Consider the following 19,820-nt stretch of genomic DNA (forward strand, 5'->3'; position numbering starts at 1 on the left):
AAAAATATCTGGCGCAAGTCAACTACAATTATCTTCGCCTTTATCCAAAATTTTGCTTTCTACATTACATTAGAAACAATTTTTTAGGTGAATTGATTGTATAAATATTTAAATCTGTTACAAAGAATATGATTTTACCTGCATGGGTTGTAAACTTTTAATGAACTCAGCAACATCACAATTCTTGATGATTTCTCGAATACCAACAGAAGATAGAGATGTTGATGGGTATGTCAAGCATTTTGCAATAATTCTCTCCAGTAATAAGTCATTAATCACCGCCCTTAAAATTCATAAAAACAAATGCAACATAAAAAATAAAAATATGGAGATTTCAATATTCAAATGGCATGATACAAATAATGATTTATATTTGTGATAATTACCACTCTTGCAATGAAGTTGCCTCAGGAAGAGCAGGATTGATCATAAATTTACTTTTTGGACGTGATGAAAGAGACAATCCTTCATTGGAAATAAAGATCATGATTAATGTAAGCATATATAATATAAAAGAAAATATAACATTGTTAATTATTAAAAATACCATTATAAGAACCAACTCTTATTCTTGTTCCAAGTATAACTGGCTTTGAGCCAATTATTTCTGAGATTTTTTTGCATTCATCTTGCACAAATTGACCCCATATAGTTAAACTTATGGGGTTTAAGCTACAAAATTGGAATAAAAAAAGAATTAACAGAATATGTAAGAAATAAAGAATGAAAAATAATTCTAAAAGAGTGAACTATCTAAAAAATATTTTTACCTTTGATCGATAACATAGATTTCCTGAATAGTTGTCGGTCCATGTGCCAAAGTTATCTCTCTACATGGTTTGATATGAATTGCAACAGCCAAAACATCTGACAAATAAGATTTAAGTTTTTAATAGATCGATAATTAAAGATTCTAAAATAAAGAGTAAATTACCTATTTCTGCAATTGAGTTTTTGTAAGCGTCAAATTCATTGAAAGGAATGAGCTGGTCCTTTGGTAGCTCCAATTGTTCTTCATCTTTCGGAACTTCCTCAATTATCGTTCTTGAATTTAGGATCCATTGATATTCATGTGTTTCAATTCTATACCTTGGATCGAGCGGCCTCACATATGCATTACTAATGTAATATGACCGGAAAATATGTAAGGTATCATCTCGTGAGTCAATATCTTTATCGAACATTGTCGCTTGCACTCGATTTCCCTGTACAGTATAAGAAATTGAAATGAACAATTTATAAAAAAAAAAAATTGTAATGAATAATTGAGTATAATAATTTTTTTTATTTTAAATTGTTTTCGGGTTTTAAAAAAAATATTTTTTAAATGTGTTACAATAAGAGAACTAAATGAAAGCAACATCATCAATATTTATATAATATGAAAAGATTTAGAATAACAAAATCATTCACAAGTTTTTAGTACACCAAAAAAACAAAAGACAATAGAAAGAAGTAATTAATATACCTCAGGATCAATCAATGTTAGACTTTGGTACTTCACTGGCGAGCGTTGGCCTGTTCGTTTGGGTGACTTGTCAGCCACGATCATTTTCATTTTCCAATTCCTTGTATTTGGAGTTATATCTTTTATTGATGTATAGATAGTCCGCATCTTTAAAGCTGTTCATATACAAAAATATCAAACGTGTAAGAATAATAAATCCAATAATAAATTTAAAAAGAAAATTGCAAAGAGAATTAAAAAATGCAATAAATATTTCAGGACTACAATACTAAACATACAGAACAGATAATTCAATTAAATATGTAATTTTGCATAAGTAGTTAAACTCAAATTATACAATTGAATCATTACCTATATAACATTAATCTGAACATGCTAATCTTAATAATTCTGTATACACAATATTTTTTGTGCAGTTCTTTTCTGATAGTTCAGTCGACACTGGTCGTATTAAAACCCTTATTGTAGATGCAGTCTTAGCCCTTGATAAAGCCACATATAATTGACCATGTGAGAAAACAGGTTGAGGTAAATATATCCCAACAAAATCCAATGTTTGCCCTTGTGACTTATTTATAGTCATTGCAAAGCTTAATCTGATAGGAAACTGGGTTCGTTTGAATGGAAAACCACTATTTTCATCAACATTTGGCAAAAATGAGATTCTTGGAATAAATACTCTTTTTCCTCTATGGTGCCCAACTGCGATTTCCGCATCAATCACATTTCGATCAAAAGCCCGACAAATTAGGCGTGTTCCGTTGCATAGTCCTTCTGAAGGATTAATGTTTCTAAGCAGCATGATCGGACAGTTTATCTTCAGTAACAATTCATGAGGAGGAAGTCCATTTGGGGTTAGAGTATTTAAAAAATCCTCCATGACTGATTGTTCAGATGCATCTATTGCTTCATCAAAGCTATAATATCGCCTAAGCTCACCAGGAAACCTATGAATTAGTAATGCATTTATTTCATCAACATAACTGTTCTTTGGTGTTAATATGGCCCGATTCATCATAGCTGAAATATTTATTGAATATCCATGAATATCATGGAAAACAACATCTATTAAATGATTCAAAGAAGTGCAGTCATCTTCATATGGAACAAGCATGCCATCAGGAATTTTTATAGTTTCATCAACTGTGATTGGTGGCATTCCGTTGCCTAATTCTAACACATATTCTGAAAAAACTGGATCCAATCTTGCTCGCATATTTTCAGTCAAATGAAGTTTGATCAATGTAGGCCACAAATAGGAAGAAACCAAACTGGAGTCAACTTGTTGTTGTCTTGTTCCTTTACGAACCACAGGTAAAACCTGGCGAAAATCTCCACCAAAAACGACAACTTTTCCACCGAATGTTAACTCTGAGTCATTAATGTCTCGTAACATTTTATCTAATGCTTCGATGTGTTGTTTTCTTGACATGGGAGCCTCATCCCATATAATTAACTTTGTTACACGTAGTAGCTTTGCAAGGGCACTTTGTTTACTGACACGACACATGCTATGTTCATCAGTATCCAGTGGAATCTTAAAGCGCGAGTGTGCTGTTCGACCTCCAGGAAGGATAGATGCTGCAATACCAGATGAAGCAGTTGCAAGTGCCACTAATTTTCTTGATCTTACTGCGGCGAGAAGTGTCTTGTATAAGAATGTCTTCCCTGTACCCCCTGGGCCATCAACAAAGAATGTAGCAGCTCTATTTGAAAAAAAAGCACCCAAAACTGAATTATAGACATATCGTTGTTCACTATTAAGGGCTTCTGATGCAACAATATCTTCTGTTGGAATTTCAACAGCCAATTCATCATCAATTTCCCTAGATTCGAATTGATCTTCATCGAAACAAATGTTGTCATCAAGAAGATGGAACGAATTAATATCTTTTCCCATTGATTCAAGTGTAAATGAGATTGAACGTAAAACTTGCATTCTTACATTGAACATAGAATCTTCAGTTGACCTAAAATCAAGTGACATATCTTGTTCAAAACGTTCCCAAAGTTCTCTCGGATTGGTTGGATTACAATAAACCAATATAGTGGCAAATAGTCTTCTTAAACTGGACGGCATTTGATATAGAGATGCTTCATATAAACAATCTTCTAAGCTGCTGTCTCTCTGTAACAAATCGTGCATAGTTGCTGCGTCACGAAATGTTGGAGCCACAACACCATCAACTGTCCTAAGATCTTCAAATGACAAAGGTCCTCTGACATGATTTAATAATATCCGTAGATAATACCTCTCACCCTCAAATGGATTTGCTATAACAATTCGACCTATAACAATTTTCTTCTTCCGACAAGTCCACTCTTTGTATTATTGGCTCCAAACATAAAATTCTGGAAATTCTTTGTACAACAACGTCCTGGCATTCTCATCCACTCGGTTTAGTGCAAAGAATTCTGTTAACATCGATTTTGCAGACCGATCAGAGCTGAGAACATTGGTTAAGTCTTCATTTGATCGAAAAGTTACTTGGTGTTGATCCTCAAGATGTAAATGTAAGCTATACACTGCTGGGTACATTTCATTAACAATAAAACCATATATTCTCCACATTGCTTCAGGTGGAGCAATCCATCGAGCCGATTGGAATTGTTGGATTTCATCAATTTGTTGATTGTTTTGTTTAGAAATCAAATTGAAAGCAACACGATCATGCCCTTTGTAAATGTATTTATAAAGATATTTGACTGCTTTTACCGTAGAACAAATCTCGACATTAATGTGACAGTCAAATGTTGCAAGCAAATATGGATTATAAGGAACGACCCAACGATTATCCAAATTATGACCTCTCACATTGACAGTTACTCCATTGTCAGAACGCCTATATATTGGGAAGCAATCATTTCCAACAGTCGTAGCCGATGTAAAATTTTTTGGATAACAGTTTTTGCAATAACCATTTTTTTTCATGCAAACATTTGTAGGATTCAACACCCCACATGGTCCATGTATCATATGCTTGACAACAGCGTTATGCAAATGCAAATTCACATTTTTATCAGGTATTTCTGCTGATACAATCTCATCAAAAGATTCAGGCGCATAAAGTTTCCAATCCCTCTGTAATATAATTAAAAAATGAGCATGTGGAAGCCCTCTTTTCTGGTGCTCAATGACGTAAACATACGCTGAGACTTTTCCAAATATCTGCTGCTTGAATAATCGATCCTTTAACTCTTCTAATTTTGCACGAAAGAGCCGAGCAACCAAATCAGGCCGATTTTGAATCTCCTCATACATGCGTAATTCATTTGAAATTTCTTGCCAGTTTGGATTGCATGTCATTGTTAAAAAAATGTCTGGCTTACCATAACGCTGAACTAAAGCCATTGCTTCCATATATCTTTTTCGCATGTCTCTTGGACCCCCAATAAATGATGAAGGCAGAATAATTCGTTTTCCAACTTTAGAAGCATTAGTTTCCCCAAGCGTAATGGTATCAACAATACCTTGATATAACTCAGATCGAATATGTTGTTGTTTGCTACGAAAATAATCTAATCTTGACGTCTCGATCTTAACATACATATCAACAACAAATTGTTGCAATAGACGACCTGACAGCAACAAAATTGATCTGACATTTTCTCTGATTTGTAATTTGTAGCAATAATATTCACGGCACGAAACAATTGGATCCTTCATTTTTCTGTTCAACGCTACAAAAGTTGAAGCAGAATGAAATATTACAAAATTGGACATCTACAAACTGATTACAAAATGGGAAGATTAAGATTACACTCTCACCTCGTTGTTCTCTTGTAAGTAATTCTTCTGCTGATATCGATTGGTGAGGATCTATTGATTGAGTTGTTTCATTACACATTAATGTTCTTTCTCTATTGACCCTTCGAATGCCTTGATGCCAACCAGTATCTCTAAAAGGAAACAACAGCGGATACTGAAGTGGATCATAGCAGCCAAAATAATACTGAACTATTTGACTTCCACCAGAATGACTAAAGACACAAATGTTCCGTCCTCCCAACTGATCTGCATCTTCATTTTCAACCCATATTGCTGCAACTTGTGATGATGTCGGAGCATTGAATACACGCTGATCTAGGCCAGCATCTGATCTTATATGGATTACTTGATTTTTCAAATTTGGCAAATCACCAAGACACCGAAAAAACATAGAATATGGATTGATGCAAAGAATATCGATGAGTTGAGCTATAATTGATGGATTCATTCTATCTGAATCAGAAATGCGATTTTCCAATTCATGCTCAGTATCATAAAAATACAATTGGAGATAAGAAGGACGACCATTTAATGGGACTAAATCATTGATATAGTGATAGATCTGTCCTTGAGTTCGGAAGGTATAAATCCCTCTATTCCGTCTGCAAAGATCTCTATCGAATTTAACTCCAAAAGATGTAAACGCGAACTTGTTATTATAAGTCCGAACATAGGTCTTAAAATGCGCACTTTCATCTGTGTTGGAGGTAAAAAGATCATATAATTGATCAGGGACATCATTTGTGACCAAAGAAATTGTTCCATCAGCACAACAAAATCCGTTTGTTTCATGATAGAATCGCTTTGCTTTACAATGTCTGCAACAAGGCATACATGGCAAAGAATATGCTTCGGATGGCACAACTTGTAATAATTGTCTAAGTCCAGCAGAACGGTGATGCCTCCCACCTATTGAGTTCAAAATGAACACAAGACAATAGGCATAAACCCATCAAATTCTTTGAATGATTAGACTAAGGACACTATTGGAAGAATACCAAGAGTTGACATTGGAATCAAAAGAATGAATAATATAATTATACTTGTTCCTTACTCCTACGAGGTGGCGGTATACTTGTTTCAAGACTTGACTCTTCCCGAACAACATATGGGACTTATTTGAATAGGATGTTCCCAAATTTCAATGGAAAGGAATAAACGCTGCTTGAATAAGAAAGATAGAAAAATAAATTCAAGAAAACCTGTTGAATTAAGAGCTGATTTAAGACAGTTGTTTCATCGATGTATGTGTTTCCTGAATTGCTCGGACAATCAGAACGATTCGTCACATTGTTTAATGATGAAGTCGCCTCTGAATCAACCACACAAACATTGACGCCAGGAGGAACACATACTTCATGAGATGAACCCAATTCATTGATGTCAACATCATCAACGCGGAAATTTCGTTGTCTCTTTGACACTTTTTGTAGAACAGTAAAATCCTGAATGATGTCTATATGTTCAACATCATCATTTGAAGGTTCATCAATTAACGTAATCATTTGATCACTCCTAAATGAAGCTGAATCGTTTAACTGGATGGAATTGCTTCTAGACGCTTTTTTTTAGCATATCTTTCTCTTTGTTTTCTACGGAGTTCTTCCTTTTTCTCTTCTGGTAAGTCTTTATACGAGATTTTCTTTGCTGGTTGTTTTCCATGATCTTCAAAAAATAGTTTTCAAGCTTAACTCTTACAAAATTAATACTTCTATTTAAAAACAAATGCTACATAACTGATTAATACAATCTTACCACTTCTCATTATATTAATGATGCGAACAATTCTTCCAAACGTTGGATACTGTTCCACACAACCAAGACTAAATGAATAATTAACAACTGCTTAATGCGAAATACACATCTACATGGTGTATTTTAAATTATATAAACAAAATAACACATAAAATAAAGAAAATACCATGAATAGAGAATCTATAAAAAGCATAGATTGATATCACACATCGAAATTCATAAAATAAAATATTTCTCAAAATTAATTTTCTATTAGTAAGTACACACTAAAATATGTAAAAAAAGGACTTACAGTTCTCAAAACCAACAGTGGAGAGTCTTTTATATAGTTAGATCTCTTGATAAGGAGGATAATTCCTGTGTAGATAGGAAAAACATTGTAAGTTTTGATTGTATTGTATACACACACATATAAGCACAAGAAGATTGTCCAAATATGTATTTTGCAAACATTTTGGAATGATGCCAAAAAATTAAAACCACTTTTGAATTTTGTTTCTAGTATTTTATTCAAAACTTTTTCATTAATCCTAAACTCAATGAAGACAAGATAATTTTTTTTACACTTATCCTGTTTTGTCACAATAATATAAACTTCAATTTTTTAATAATATTTTATATTATTATTGGTTCTTTAATTTCATTTTTTTTATTATTACTATGATCACTTTCATTATTTTATTTTATTATTGCAAAAGCTGTTGTGTATCCTATATTAAGGTATTTTGTTATATATTATTTTCATTTTTCAAATTGGACCTCCTGCTTCACAATAATATATGATATAAATTTCAATTTTCTAATAATATTTTATATTATTATTGACTCTTAAATTTTATTTTTTTTATTATTATTAAGATCGTTTTCATTACTTTATATTACTATTGCAAAGATTACATTAGCTAAACTTGAATTTTCTAATAATATTTTATATTATTATTGACTTTTTAATTTCATTTTTTTATTATTACAATGATCACTTTCATTATTTTATTTTATTATTGCAAAAGCTGTTGTGTATCTAATATTAAGATGTTTTCTTATACATTATTTTCATTTTTCAGATTGAGCCTCCTGCATCACAATAATATATAAATTTCAATTTTTTAATAATATTTTATATTATTATTGGCTATTTATTTATTTTTATTATTAAGATTGTTTTCATTATTTTATTTTATTATTAGAAAAGCTGTTGTGTATCCTGTATTAAGATCGTTTTCATTATTTTATTTTACTATTGTAAAACTTGTTGTGTATTTTGTATCAAAATATTTTATTCTTATATACATTATTTTCATTTTTCAGATTGAGCCTCATGCATCACAATAATATATAAATTTCAATTTTTTAATAATATTTTATATTATTATTGGCTATTTAATTTTAATTTTTTTTTATTATTAAGATTGTTTTCATTATTTTATTTTATTATTGGAAAAGCTGTTGTGTATCCTATATTAAGATCATTTTCATTATTTTATTTTACTATTGTAAAAATTGTTGTGTATTTTGTATCAAAATATTTTCTTCTTATATATTATCTTGGTTTTTCGGATTGGGCTTTCTATGTTGGGAGGTTGTGTAATGTTTGGGTGAGTTTTTATTATTGTTGGGCCGGAGGTCTGTGTGGGAAGGGACCAGCCCGTGTGTCAAAATAATAAAGTGCAAAACGCGGTCGTTTTGCTAAAAATAGAGAAAACCCTATCGTTTTCTCTCTTCCCCCCCTCGCCGCACTTTCCCATTTCACTCCATTCCTCAACTCTCTCGCCTCACTCTCACGCCTCTGCCTCGCTCCGTCGCCATTGCCGCAAAGTCCGATTGAGATAAGGTACGAAAATATCTCTTCATCCTTCTTCTCCCAAACTTTTCCGTTTTGAGTTTTGGATCTAATCGGTTTTCCTTTTGCCTCTCTTTCCGATTTGAGTGCGTAATGAAACAGATCCGAGCGTTTGTTCATGAAATAAATTAGGATTTTTAGACGTCTGTTCTCACGATTGTTGAACCGTGTCTCTCAAATCTCCTCTCTACATACGTTTCCCATGTTTGGTTTCAAAGAAAATGAAGAAAAATGCAGCCTAGGTCAGCCAACGAAGAACACGGTTGTTCTTCATGGGAAAGGTGCAGTTTTTTTTTTTTTTTCTTCTTCAAATCTGAATGTTAGATTATTTCAGATCTAAAGTTTTTATTTTTATTTTTATTTTGTAGTTTTTCTTGTTGCTGTATTTACAGAAATTACATTTTTCTAATTTCCTTTGTTCTCGGGCATTTCTATTTCTTGTTTCTATTATCTGTGTTCCCGATTTTCTCTGCAACCAAATAGGGTCTTCAAACAGCTGTAGCTTGCTAATAACAGTTATTTCTTGGTTCTCAAGAATTAAATGAACCAATAGCCGAGTTGATTAATGGAATTGAAACAGGTAACTTTAGTGGGAATAATAGTTGTTCCGAAAGTTTATGCGTTTTCTTCTCTGTATTGCTCTTATTTTCTCCTTCTGGACATTACTTTATCTCTGTCATGGATTTCAGTTCGCGAAATATTGCTTCTAAATGATTCAATCTGCCCTGTATTTCTCATTCTTTTTAATTTTTTTAGGTTTTTTGTGGTTTCGAAATTATATTTTCTTGTATTAAAATTAAATTTTTTTTTTATGTTTTTAAATGGATTCTTTGATCCATTGTTTGGATTCTTTTAATAGTTCAGATTTTGTTCATGAACAAGATTTGACCTTTCGGCTGGATGTTGAATAGTTGGGGAAAATATGTGTTCTATTTTCTGTTCTTATGAGTTTTTCAACTTTTTTTCTTCTTTTTTAGTTTCAGATTAGCACTTTGGTTTTAATGTAGATTGAGAGTGGTATTTACTAATATTTGTTTTATCAATTGAGTAGAATGGCAAATAGATACCCAATGATATTTATTTTTGCTTTGGAAGGAAAAGAATAGCAGAATGGTTGAGGGTGTGGAACTTTCATTTCATAAAATGAAGTTGGTGTTTCTAGGATTCTCACATGTTTGACTGTTAGTATACCCTCACAAAAGAAAAAACAAAGTCAAGATGAAACAGATAAAAAAAAAAGAAAAAAAAAATCTGGAGACACAGTAAACAAAGAAAAGGAAATAGGTATGAACATCTGCTGAGGATTTTATCTTCACAGATATAAACATATGTTGAGGTTTATAGGAAATAGAAAACAGAAAAAACACTACATTTACCATCAGAAAACACTACACTAAATAACTATGCACTCACAATGATCAAAGGCCACAAAGTTCTGCTTTAGAAATCTCCAGCTCCAGCCAAGAACACCTTAGACAACTGGGAAAGCAGCTGAAAAGTAATCAACAGTAAACATTAAAACCAGTAAAAGAAAAAAATAGAAGAGAAGACAATAGATGAGAAGTCAAAAACACAAAAAAGGTTGAACACTGTCAAAGATGAATACCTTAGACAATTGTTTGATCCTCAATTTCTGAATATCAGGTGGTTTGGTTTCACCTATGAAAATATCAGGCTGTATAGATGTCTGGTGGCTTGGTTTCTCCTGTCAAAACCCATTATCTTTTAAAGGGCAATGTCCCCTCTCCTCCCAGGCGACCCATCTCACATATTAAAAACAGCAAAACCAACCAACCCAGACATCAGAAAAGAAAAACTCAAAAACTCCTAAACCAAATATGGAAAAAAAACTCCTGAGACCATGCATGCATATGTTTTTTTTGTGTTCATTAAGGCCTTTTCGTACTGTTTTTTTTTATCCACCTAGATGCATTTTGCTTAAAAATATCTCTGAGATGTATTTTATTTTATTTTGTAAGAAAATGCATGTACTGGCAGAATAGATGGATTCGATTTTTTTTTTCAATAACGACAGTTTTTTCATACACTGATTAAGAATATTTTGTAGGAAACTGTATGAACTGGCAGAATAGACGAAATTTTTTTTTCCTGTATTTTGTTATAATGTTTTTAGATTTTGATTGTTTTTTTTACAACCTGCACTCATAGAACAAATGAAATTTTTTTTTTTATTTTTTCCCGTGTTCTGCTATAATGTTTTTAGACTTTGATTGTTTTTTTTTCACAACTTTTTCAATGTTTTACATGTTTCATACACATGCAACCTGCAGAACATGCAACCTGCAGAAGGGAAAACGCATCATTCGCATGCAAGTTGCATGCAGAAATCTGACAACTTGCAGAAGATAGAAACCATTCATAGACAGCAGTGAGAAAGCATAAAAATGGCGAAGATATATGCCATCAGCTCACAAGAAATCTCAAAATATCACAATCTGACGATGAAAAAGCATTCAGACACAAATCTGACAATCTGTAAAGAGAAAAAGCATGCAGGGAAAAAAGTATAAAAATGGTATAGACATAACCTGTAAGACATAAAAGATAAAAGTAATAAACTTAAAACATCTTAACAGTCAACCCATAAAGATCTGAAACTGTTAAAAGTGACTAAAGGATAAAACAATCTCTGTTTTCAAGGCGCTGCTGTAGGATAAAGATGTGAAAACGTTAAAAGTAACTGAAGGATAAAGAATCTCGGTCTTCAAGGCTTTGTTGTAGGAAGTTAACGGTTATTTAACAGAGAGTAAACGGAAAACGCGAATTTCCGTTTTAGCCGTTTTATAGCCACTTATATAATAGAGAATGATATATATAAATAATTTTAGAATTTTAAATCTTCATCGTTGGACTTGGGTTTATGTGTCAATCTGATATATATATAATATTATTCAAACTAAATAATTTAAAATACATTGTAACTATATATATATTTTTAAAAACCATAATAGATTTAAGATTAACTATACCGGTTAAATAAATAAAATCAAGTGGCAAGCATAATCATGATGCTTCTTAACTCACTGAAAAAGGAGTTTATAATTAAAAAATAATTTTGTTTATGTAAATTTCATATTTATCTATTTTTTAATATATTTTATAAAAAATTATTTTAAGATTTAAAAAAATTGAATTGTTTATTATATTTTATATATAAATTTATATCGATGAAATAAAATTAATTGAGATGAGTTAAGGTGAGTTTTAAATTCAAATAAGGCATTATTTAAACACTATAATATTTATTTTTCAAGCCGTTGATTTGATTCTAACACAAATTACTTCCCACCATTCAATTATAATGATTTGGAGTTGTCACTATTGCTGTTTTTATTAATGGTATCAGTTAGATGAGATTGACTGAAGACACACTCTAATTTTTAAATTAATTAATAATAATATAATATTATTATCATGAGAATTACAATTAACAAGTTAGACGATAATTATACCAGTTAAATAAATAAAATCACGTGACAAGCAATGACTGACATAAAATGACAAGTATTATTAGTGAAAGAGAAATCAAACAAGTATATATTCACAAGAAGTAATGACCGACATATTATTTAGGCGGGAAATGACTTTAAGTACATATCACGTGACGAACAAGAAGTAATGGCTGACATAATGTTTGAGTGGGAAATGACTTTAACAAGTACAATTCATAAAAAGCGTTTATAACATATTCAGGCATTAAGCATATCTTCTACATCGTTTTCCCTCTCTCTCTCTCTCTCTCACTCTCACTCGCATTCTTTTATTTCTTTTTTTCACTTTTATTCGTCTCTTTCTCTCATATATTTCTTGCTGTCTGATATCTCTCTCGATTTCTATTAAATAATCTTCTCATCTTCCTCACTCTCGCTCACTCTTTCTTCTTTTTTTCTTTTTCTTACTTTTTTTCATCTTCCCGTCTCTATCTCTCTATCTACCTCCCGTAAGCCCACTCTCACTTCTCATAATTTTGGCCACATTTGCTATTTGCAGCTGTCTATATTTTTGTTTCCGTCGTGGATATGTAGGTAAATAAAGAGATATTTCCTACAGATCTAAGTTGATCTGGATTTTTTTAACATGTTTTATTTCTATTTCTTTTTCTATAGATCTGAATAGCTTTAAAGATGTGAAAGATCAAGTGTTCTTATTATTTTCAGATCATAAGTGTTCTAAAGATCAAGTGGATTTTTTGAACTCGTTTTATTGATATATTTTCTATAGATCCGAACATCTTTAAAGCTGTTCAAGCTGTTCATATTTTCTATAGATCTATTTTCATATCTTAGTGTTCTTATTATTTTTTTTCTCTTGATCTTTATTTTTTTTTCTCTTTCACTTATTTTTTTGTGCTTTACTATCGGGTTATTTTGTTTTTCATATATGTGGAGATTATTTTTTTTTGGTGTAGGCAAATGAAGAAACCCTTTACTTACAGATCTACTTGAAAGATTTTTTTTCTTCAGTAGATCTGAAAGAATTTTTTTTCTAACTTTTTTTGTTGTAATCTGAACAGATCTTCATATATTTGAAGAGATCTTGTTCAGATCTTAGCGTTATTTTTTTTTTTTCGCTTGATCTTTATTTTTTTTCGTTCACTAATTTTGTTGTGCTTTCCTATAGGGTTATTTTGTTTTTCATATGTGGAGATTATTTTTTTTTTCGGTATTAGAGAATGAAGAAACCATTTTCATTCCTTATATATTTGAGTAGATCTGAAAGAATTTTTTAACTTTTTTTTGTTGTTGTTGTTGTAATTGGTCACGTTGATAGGATTGGGTTCAATTTCTGAGTTGGGGTAGTCTAACGGATAATTGTGTTTGTGCAGAGGAGAGTGTGTTCTCTTACACGCCTGATCAGGTTTTGGTTAGCAACGGGGCCAAGTAGAGTATTCATCAAGCCTTTGCTTGCAGTTTGTTCCCCCAGAGATGAGGTAAAGTACTACATTATTAGTTTTGTATTTAATTTTTTCCATTTTATACAATTTGCTATCTTATTTCTTGAATATACACTTTGGAACAAGATTGCCTTTTGGGAATCTTCATCTTTTTTGTACTTGTTTAGCCGTCACTTCATTTAGGTTAAATTACTGAAAATCTATTTGAAAGTACGTTTAAACAAACCTGTTGAAATCTTAATTCTCCTAAATGTAAATAGCTTGACGATTTTGTAGTCTTAATTCCCCTAAATGTAGATAGCTTGACAATTCTGTATTCTGTATTAAACAAGGAAATAACTTGTTTAAGCTGTTCTTTCCAGATCACGTTTATTGGATGCTGAACGGATGTTTTTTTTCTTCTCTCATGCGTAGCTGTTTATGGTGTTGGTTTCTGTAGTTTGGTTACTGTGTGGATTTTTTTCTTCTGTTAAGTGTTGGGTTTGAACCAAACCAGTTTGCTCTAAAGTATTTTTTTTTTTTTTTTTTTGTATTTTTGTAGTAATTTTTGTTTGATTTCTCACTATATATTGTAAGTAAGGTTATCTCTTGTAAGTAAGATTATTACATAACCACTTTTGTAGATAGGGCTTTCAGAAGCATTTCTTTTATTTTTACTTGTCTGCCAATTTTTTTTGAAGTGCATTCAGTTTCTTTTCGGTTATGTTGTATATTTAATATTGTGTTTGGTTTTTTGAACATGGTATAGTGTCTTTAAACACAAGACTAACGAAGCTAGAAACACAGTATCAAATAGAAAAATAATAAATTAAAAATAGAATAAAAATATACAACATATGATTTTTTGAAGGCTTTTCTATATCTCTATTATTGTATATTCTATTTGAATACAATAGTTTTCTCTTAACAAAATATCAACAAAGCGAGAAAGAGAAAAACAATAAATGAAAAAGGAGAAAAATAAATACAAAATAAAAATATTATACACTTACAAAGATAAGAATCAGAAATGTCCAGTACTAAAAGTTTTCAATCAACAAGACCTGAAAATAAATCTGTAACCAGAAAATACTAACCATGGCAGTAACCAATGAACAAAAAATATGGAAGTAAAAAAATATTTACTCTAAAATAACTAACAGAAAATATTACACTAAACAATCATGCACTTACAATGATCAAACACCAGAAAATTTTAGTTTTTGAAATCTGCTGGTAAAAACACCTTAGAAGAAGCTGAAAAGAAATCATCAGTAGAAGAAATCATCAGTAAAAATCAGCAGTAAATATTAAAAATCAGTGAAAGGGAAAAAATAGAGAATAAGAGAAGAGATGGTAAAGAAGCTGAAAAGATGATCAGTACGTAAAAGAAAAAAATGGAGTATTAGAGAAGAAGTAAAAAATACAGGATTTTTTAGAAAATTACCTGTAGTGAGGAACAATATCTGGAACCAAACAAAGAACACTACGAAAATAGGAACTCTCAACACAACATCATCTTTTAAAATATGTTCCCTCTCTTTCTAGGCATCCTCTTTCCAGACCTCTTATCTATCCACCCATATCACCCATCAGACTACATAAAGTAAGTAAAAGCTGTAAAAACCAATCAAATCAGACATCAAATCAGAGATAAAAAGAAAATCTTCCAAATCAAATAGGGAGAAAAAGTCTTGAAATGAAGTATGCATATGGATTTTTTGTTCGGCACATGTTTTTTTTACAGTTTTTTTTATTCACTCAGTTGTATTTTTTTAAATTAAAAATTTGACATATATTTTATTTTATTTTATTTTGTAGGGAAGCTTAATTTGGAGTATGAGACAAATATATTTGTCTTGGCAGAAGATTTTGACCGATTGTTTTACAATATTTTTTTTAATGTTTCCTTCTTCTGTGCCGATTTTTTCTTTTTTATTATCATTTTTAATTATTTAAATATGTAAATCAGTATAATTATCTATATTCATGTATTGATTCAACCTACTGACACAAGTAATTTCTTTTTCCCACTGACACAAGTAATTTCTTTCTCCTACTGACACAAGCAATTTCTTTCTACTAACACAAGCGTGTAGAGATTTCTAATAAAATTAATTTTTTTCTCATAATTAAAATATATTCTGACACAAGTAATTTTCTTCATAATTAAAATGATATACTGACTAAAGAAGATAATAAAAAAATTTATACCGGGAATATAAAATTACTGACATTTTATGCTGATACAAGCATTTACTGACATAATTCATCCTTTTTCATAATTAAAATAATATATACTGGTACATCTATATATAAAAAGATATTAAAATAATAAAAAGACGTTTACGGACACAAAATATAAAAAGCAGTATACGTGCTACACGGATGTCACACGGAGAAACAAGAAAAGTACTGTTCATTACTGTTCATTTGAGATAGGCTCTTATATAATAGAGATATAAAAAGATATTAGAATAATAAAAAGACATTTACGGACACAAAATATAAAAAGCAGTATACGTGCTATACGGATGTCACACGGAGAAACAAGAAAAGTACTGTTCATTACTGTTCATTTGAGATAGGCTCTTATATAATAGAGATAGATATATATAGCTATTTGCATGCCATTCCCTCCATTAATTCATCTATTGCATATGTATTTAGGCATCCATCGTTTGATTAAACATATCGAGACGAGAAAAAAAATTAAAAATTGAATAAAATATTATTATAATATAATTTTTAGAGAAATTATATTTGTAATCGTGGAGCGCACAAAAGTCGTATAATCGCTTTGAAAAAAATGAATAAACATGGGATCTATATAAAAAAATTTAATTTTTTAATAGTAGACTCTATTTTTTTTTAAAGTGATTGACTATATGTAGCATTATTATTAAAATTATCTGTTTTTTTTTTTAGTCAACAATCATCACTTTCATTTCATTAAACTCAAATAGCCAATACAGACTTCTCATACTCAATACAATTCAACAGCTCACTAGGACCCTCGTCTAACCAAACCACTTCCTCAATATAATTTAATGCTAATTTAATTAGCTAAAATATGAGCAGCTTGGTTCCCTTTTCTTGAGATGAATTGGATCTGCCACCTCTCCTCATCACAGAAAAAACATTTACGGTCTTCAATGATCTGTCCATACCACGAGTAGTTCTGCTCTTTGCATTCGACATCGTTGACCACCACTTGAGCATCACCTTCGAAAACAGCTTTCCGCAAACCCATCTTAGCAACCAACTCAGTAGCCCTCTCCAACACTTAAATCTCAGCGTGAATAGAACTTCTTATATAACCCCTTGACCATCCAGTGGCTGCAATGAGATCACCTTGGCTGTCCCTTATCACTATCCCACCCCCCATAGTCATTCTTTGTGCATCATAAGCTGCATCATAGTTTACCTTATACCGATCAATACTTGGTTTGCGCCAGACCACAGTGCTTCCCTTGTCCCTCCCATCAACAGACAACCAAGCTTGAACCTTGAGCTTGCTGAAAACAATCCAATTCCACCCTTGCAATCTGCCACATCTTTTGAGGACTGTCACACATGCCTTCAAAAACAAATTTATTCCTTCTAAGCCAAATTTTCCTCAACACATAGATAGCCAATTCCAACTCAGACTTAGTGTGCTTTTGAATCAACTACTCCCATATTTCCATAAACTCCAAATTCCAGCAATTTTCTTTCTGAAAAGGACTATCTAAATCTGACCACACATCTTTAACTTCCACACAAATTCCAAAGAATATGACAACTTGTTTCTACATGTTGCAGGCAGAGTGAACATAGCTCAGAATCGATAATTTTCTTCTTGAACATATTTTTTCTTCTGGTTGGTAATGCTTCACTTAATCCCTTCCACATAAAAACTTCGACTATATTAGGAACTTTCAGATCCCACAGCCTCTTCCACCCATTAGATTTCGACCCTTTTCCAGATCCTTCACCCAACTGAGCCTCCTTTAACCTGCACTGAAGATACTTGGGTCTTAACTGAGAATAGACCATTCCTTGATTGACCCCATATTTTCAAAGCAAAAAAGCTAAATGATCTCTAATACCAAATGCTTTCATATTTCTGTTACAAGAGTAATAAGAGACTATAAGAGTGCATGCATGGGTTAAATACTAAAATATTGTTTTCATCTTTTTGTGTAAACCTTCCTACATATATATGTTTTCAATTTTGTCAATTTATGTTGTTTATTTGTTGATTTTTTCATTTTCATTTTCTTTTTCTTTTTCATCCATTTCTCGTTGAGCTAAAACAAGAGCCCCATTGCAAATAAATCTATAGATCTATAGATAATTATCATACGTTGTGTTATAAATCTATAGATAATTATCATACGTTGTGCCATACTTAATAAAGAAAGAAAAAGCATATGATGTACCATGGATATTTGAAAAAATCTACACAATTTTTTACTATTCACACAATCTCTACACACCACACTTTTTTTAATTTTTATTTTTTTTCTTTTATAAAATATTTAATATATGAATAATAAATAGAAGAATTGAATTAATTTAAAAATAAAAAACTCAAAAGAAAATTTTAAAAAAATATTAAAAATTTTAAAAAATATAATATGTGGAAGTTGAGGAGGTTTTATGGAGTGTCGGTCGTGAAGGAAAATGATTAATTTTAGAGATAAAAAGCTTCAAGTTACCATAATCGCAGTAAATTAACTTTACAAATTGGTCAATATTGAATCACCATTGATTATTTTTACCTTTCTGACATTGTAGTGTTTCAAACTGTGAATTCATATGATTAATTATGGAGATATAAATTTTATATAATTACTACACAATTCGTCGACGGGTGAGTCGGATAAAAAATTAAAAAAAGAAAAAAAAAAAGAAAAAGAAAAAGCAATTTTGTCGCGGCGTTAAGTGTCCTTTCCAAGATTCCCACCAGGGCACCTTTGGAAAAAGAAAAGGCTACGAAAGGCACCAAAGGCCAAGACTCAGTGGTCGAATCAGCCTCTATGCTCATGCAGAATCCAACTTTTCGTACCATTATTCATTTCCTATTCTCCCTCTAACCTTTCCTTAACTTCCTTGCCAAGTTTTCCATAAAAATAAAAAATAAAAACTTCCTTGCTAAGTATACTGTCATATAATTTTTTTTTTTTATTATTATCGATGAGACGAAAAATTTATAAATAATATCGAAATAATTTGAGGAGAAATGCTAAACCCAACAATAAGTCTCGTTAGCTTTTGTTTCTTTATTTAGTGATTATTTTTTTTAATAATGTTGTAACTTTTTTAAAAAATAAAAATATTTAAAAATGTTAAAAAAATACATGAAAAAAAACACAAAAAATAAAAAATAAAAATAAAAAGATAAAATACACTTATTGGGACCCAATTATTGGTGGCTTAGTGCGGCTCTACTTTGAGTTATGATATTTTATAGAGTTTCAGACATAAGAAGAAAAAATTTGAATAAAAAAATTATAAAATTATAATATTATTAAAATATAATTTTTTTATATTAATTGTGTTTTGTAATTTGAAAGAAAAATTCTAATCATCTTCACACTACATATTACACATAATTTTTTAATTTTTTTCTTACTAAATATATAGTGTATGGATAATGAGTAGAATAACTCAATTAGTTTAGAAAGAATAAAATAAAAAATAATAATAAAAATAAGTGTGGTATATGATGTGTGAGGATGATGAGTAACAAAGTTCGATAAAAGAGTTTAAAATTTTAAAATTTAAAATTTAAAATTTAAAATTGAAAAATATTTCTATTTAAATGATTTTAAAAAATATTTGAATAGATATGTTAAAAAAAGATAAAATAGAATGAGATCGATGAGATCATCTTAACATCTTAACCGACCCGAGAACTGCCGTGCCAATCAGAATTCTAATCGACAATATCATTTAAAATTTAATAAAATTTAGCATAGATAGTAATGCTGTTTAATTAATTTAAAACATAATAAAAAAAGAAAAGAAAAAACAAGAGAGAGTGATTTAACTCATTCCTAAATAAAGGGAATAATAACAAAACCAATTACGGGAAAATATTCTCATC

At 30.6% G+C, this 19,820-nt stretch overlaps 2 long non-coding RNA genes across 2 annotated transcripts; both read left to right on the forward strand.

The window, feature by feature from the left end:
• Positions 1 to 8,978: 8,978 nt before the first annotated feature.
• On the forward strand, positions 8,979 to 19,573 carry LOC121234796. The gene is made up of 3 exons (XR_005934450.1): positions 8,979 to 9,113; positions 12,987 to 12,993; positions 19,561 to 19,573. It is a non-coding gene; the product is annotated as an uncharacterized LOC121234796 (long non-coding RNA).
• On the forward strand, positions 13,682 to 15,808 carry LOC121234795. The gene is made up of 2 exons (XR_005934449.1): positions 13,682 to 13,783; positions 15,548 to 15,808. It is a non-coding gene; the product is annotated as an uncharacterized LOC121234795 (long non-coding RNA).
• Positions 19,574 to 19,820: the final 247 nt, after the last annotated feature.

The sequence above is a fragment of the Juglans microcarpa x Juglans regia genome, chromosome 6D (genome assembly GCF_004785595.1).
Source record: "Juglans microcarpa x Juglans regia isolate MS1-56 chromosome 6D, Jm3101_v1.0, whole genome shotgun sequence".
Lineage (NCBI taxonomy): Eukaryota > Viridiplantae > Streptophyta > Magnoliopsida > Fagales > Juglandaceae > Juglans > Juglans microcarpa x Juglans regia.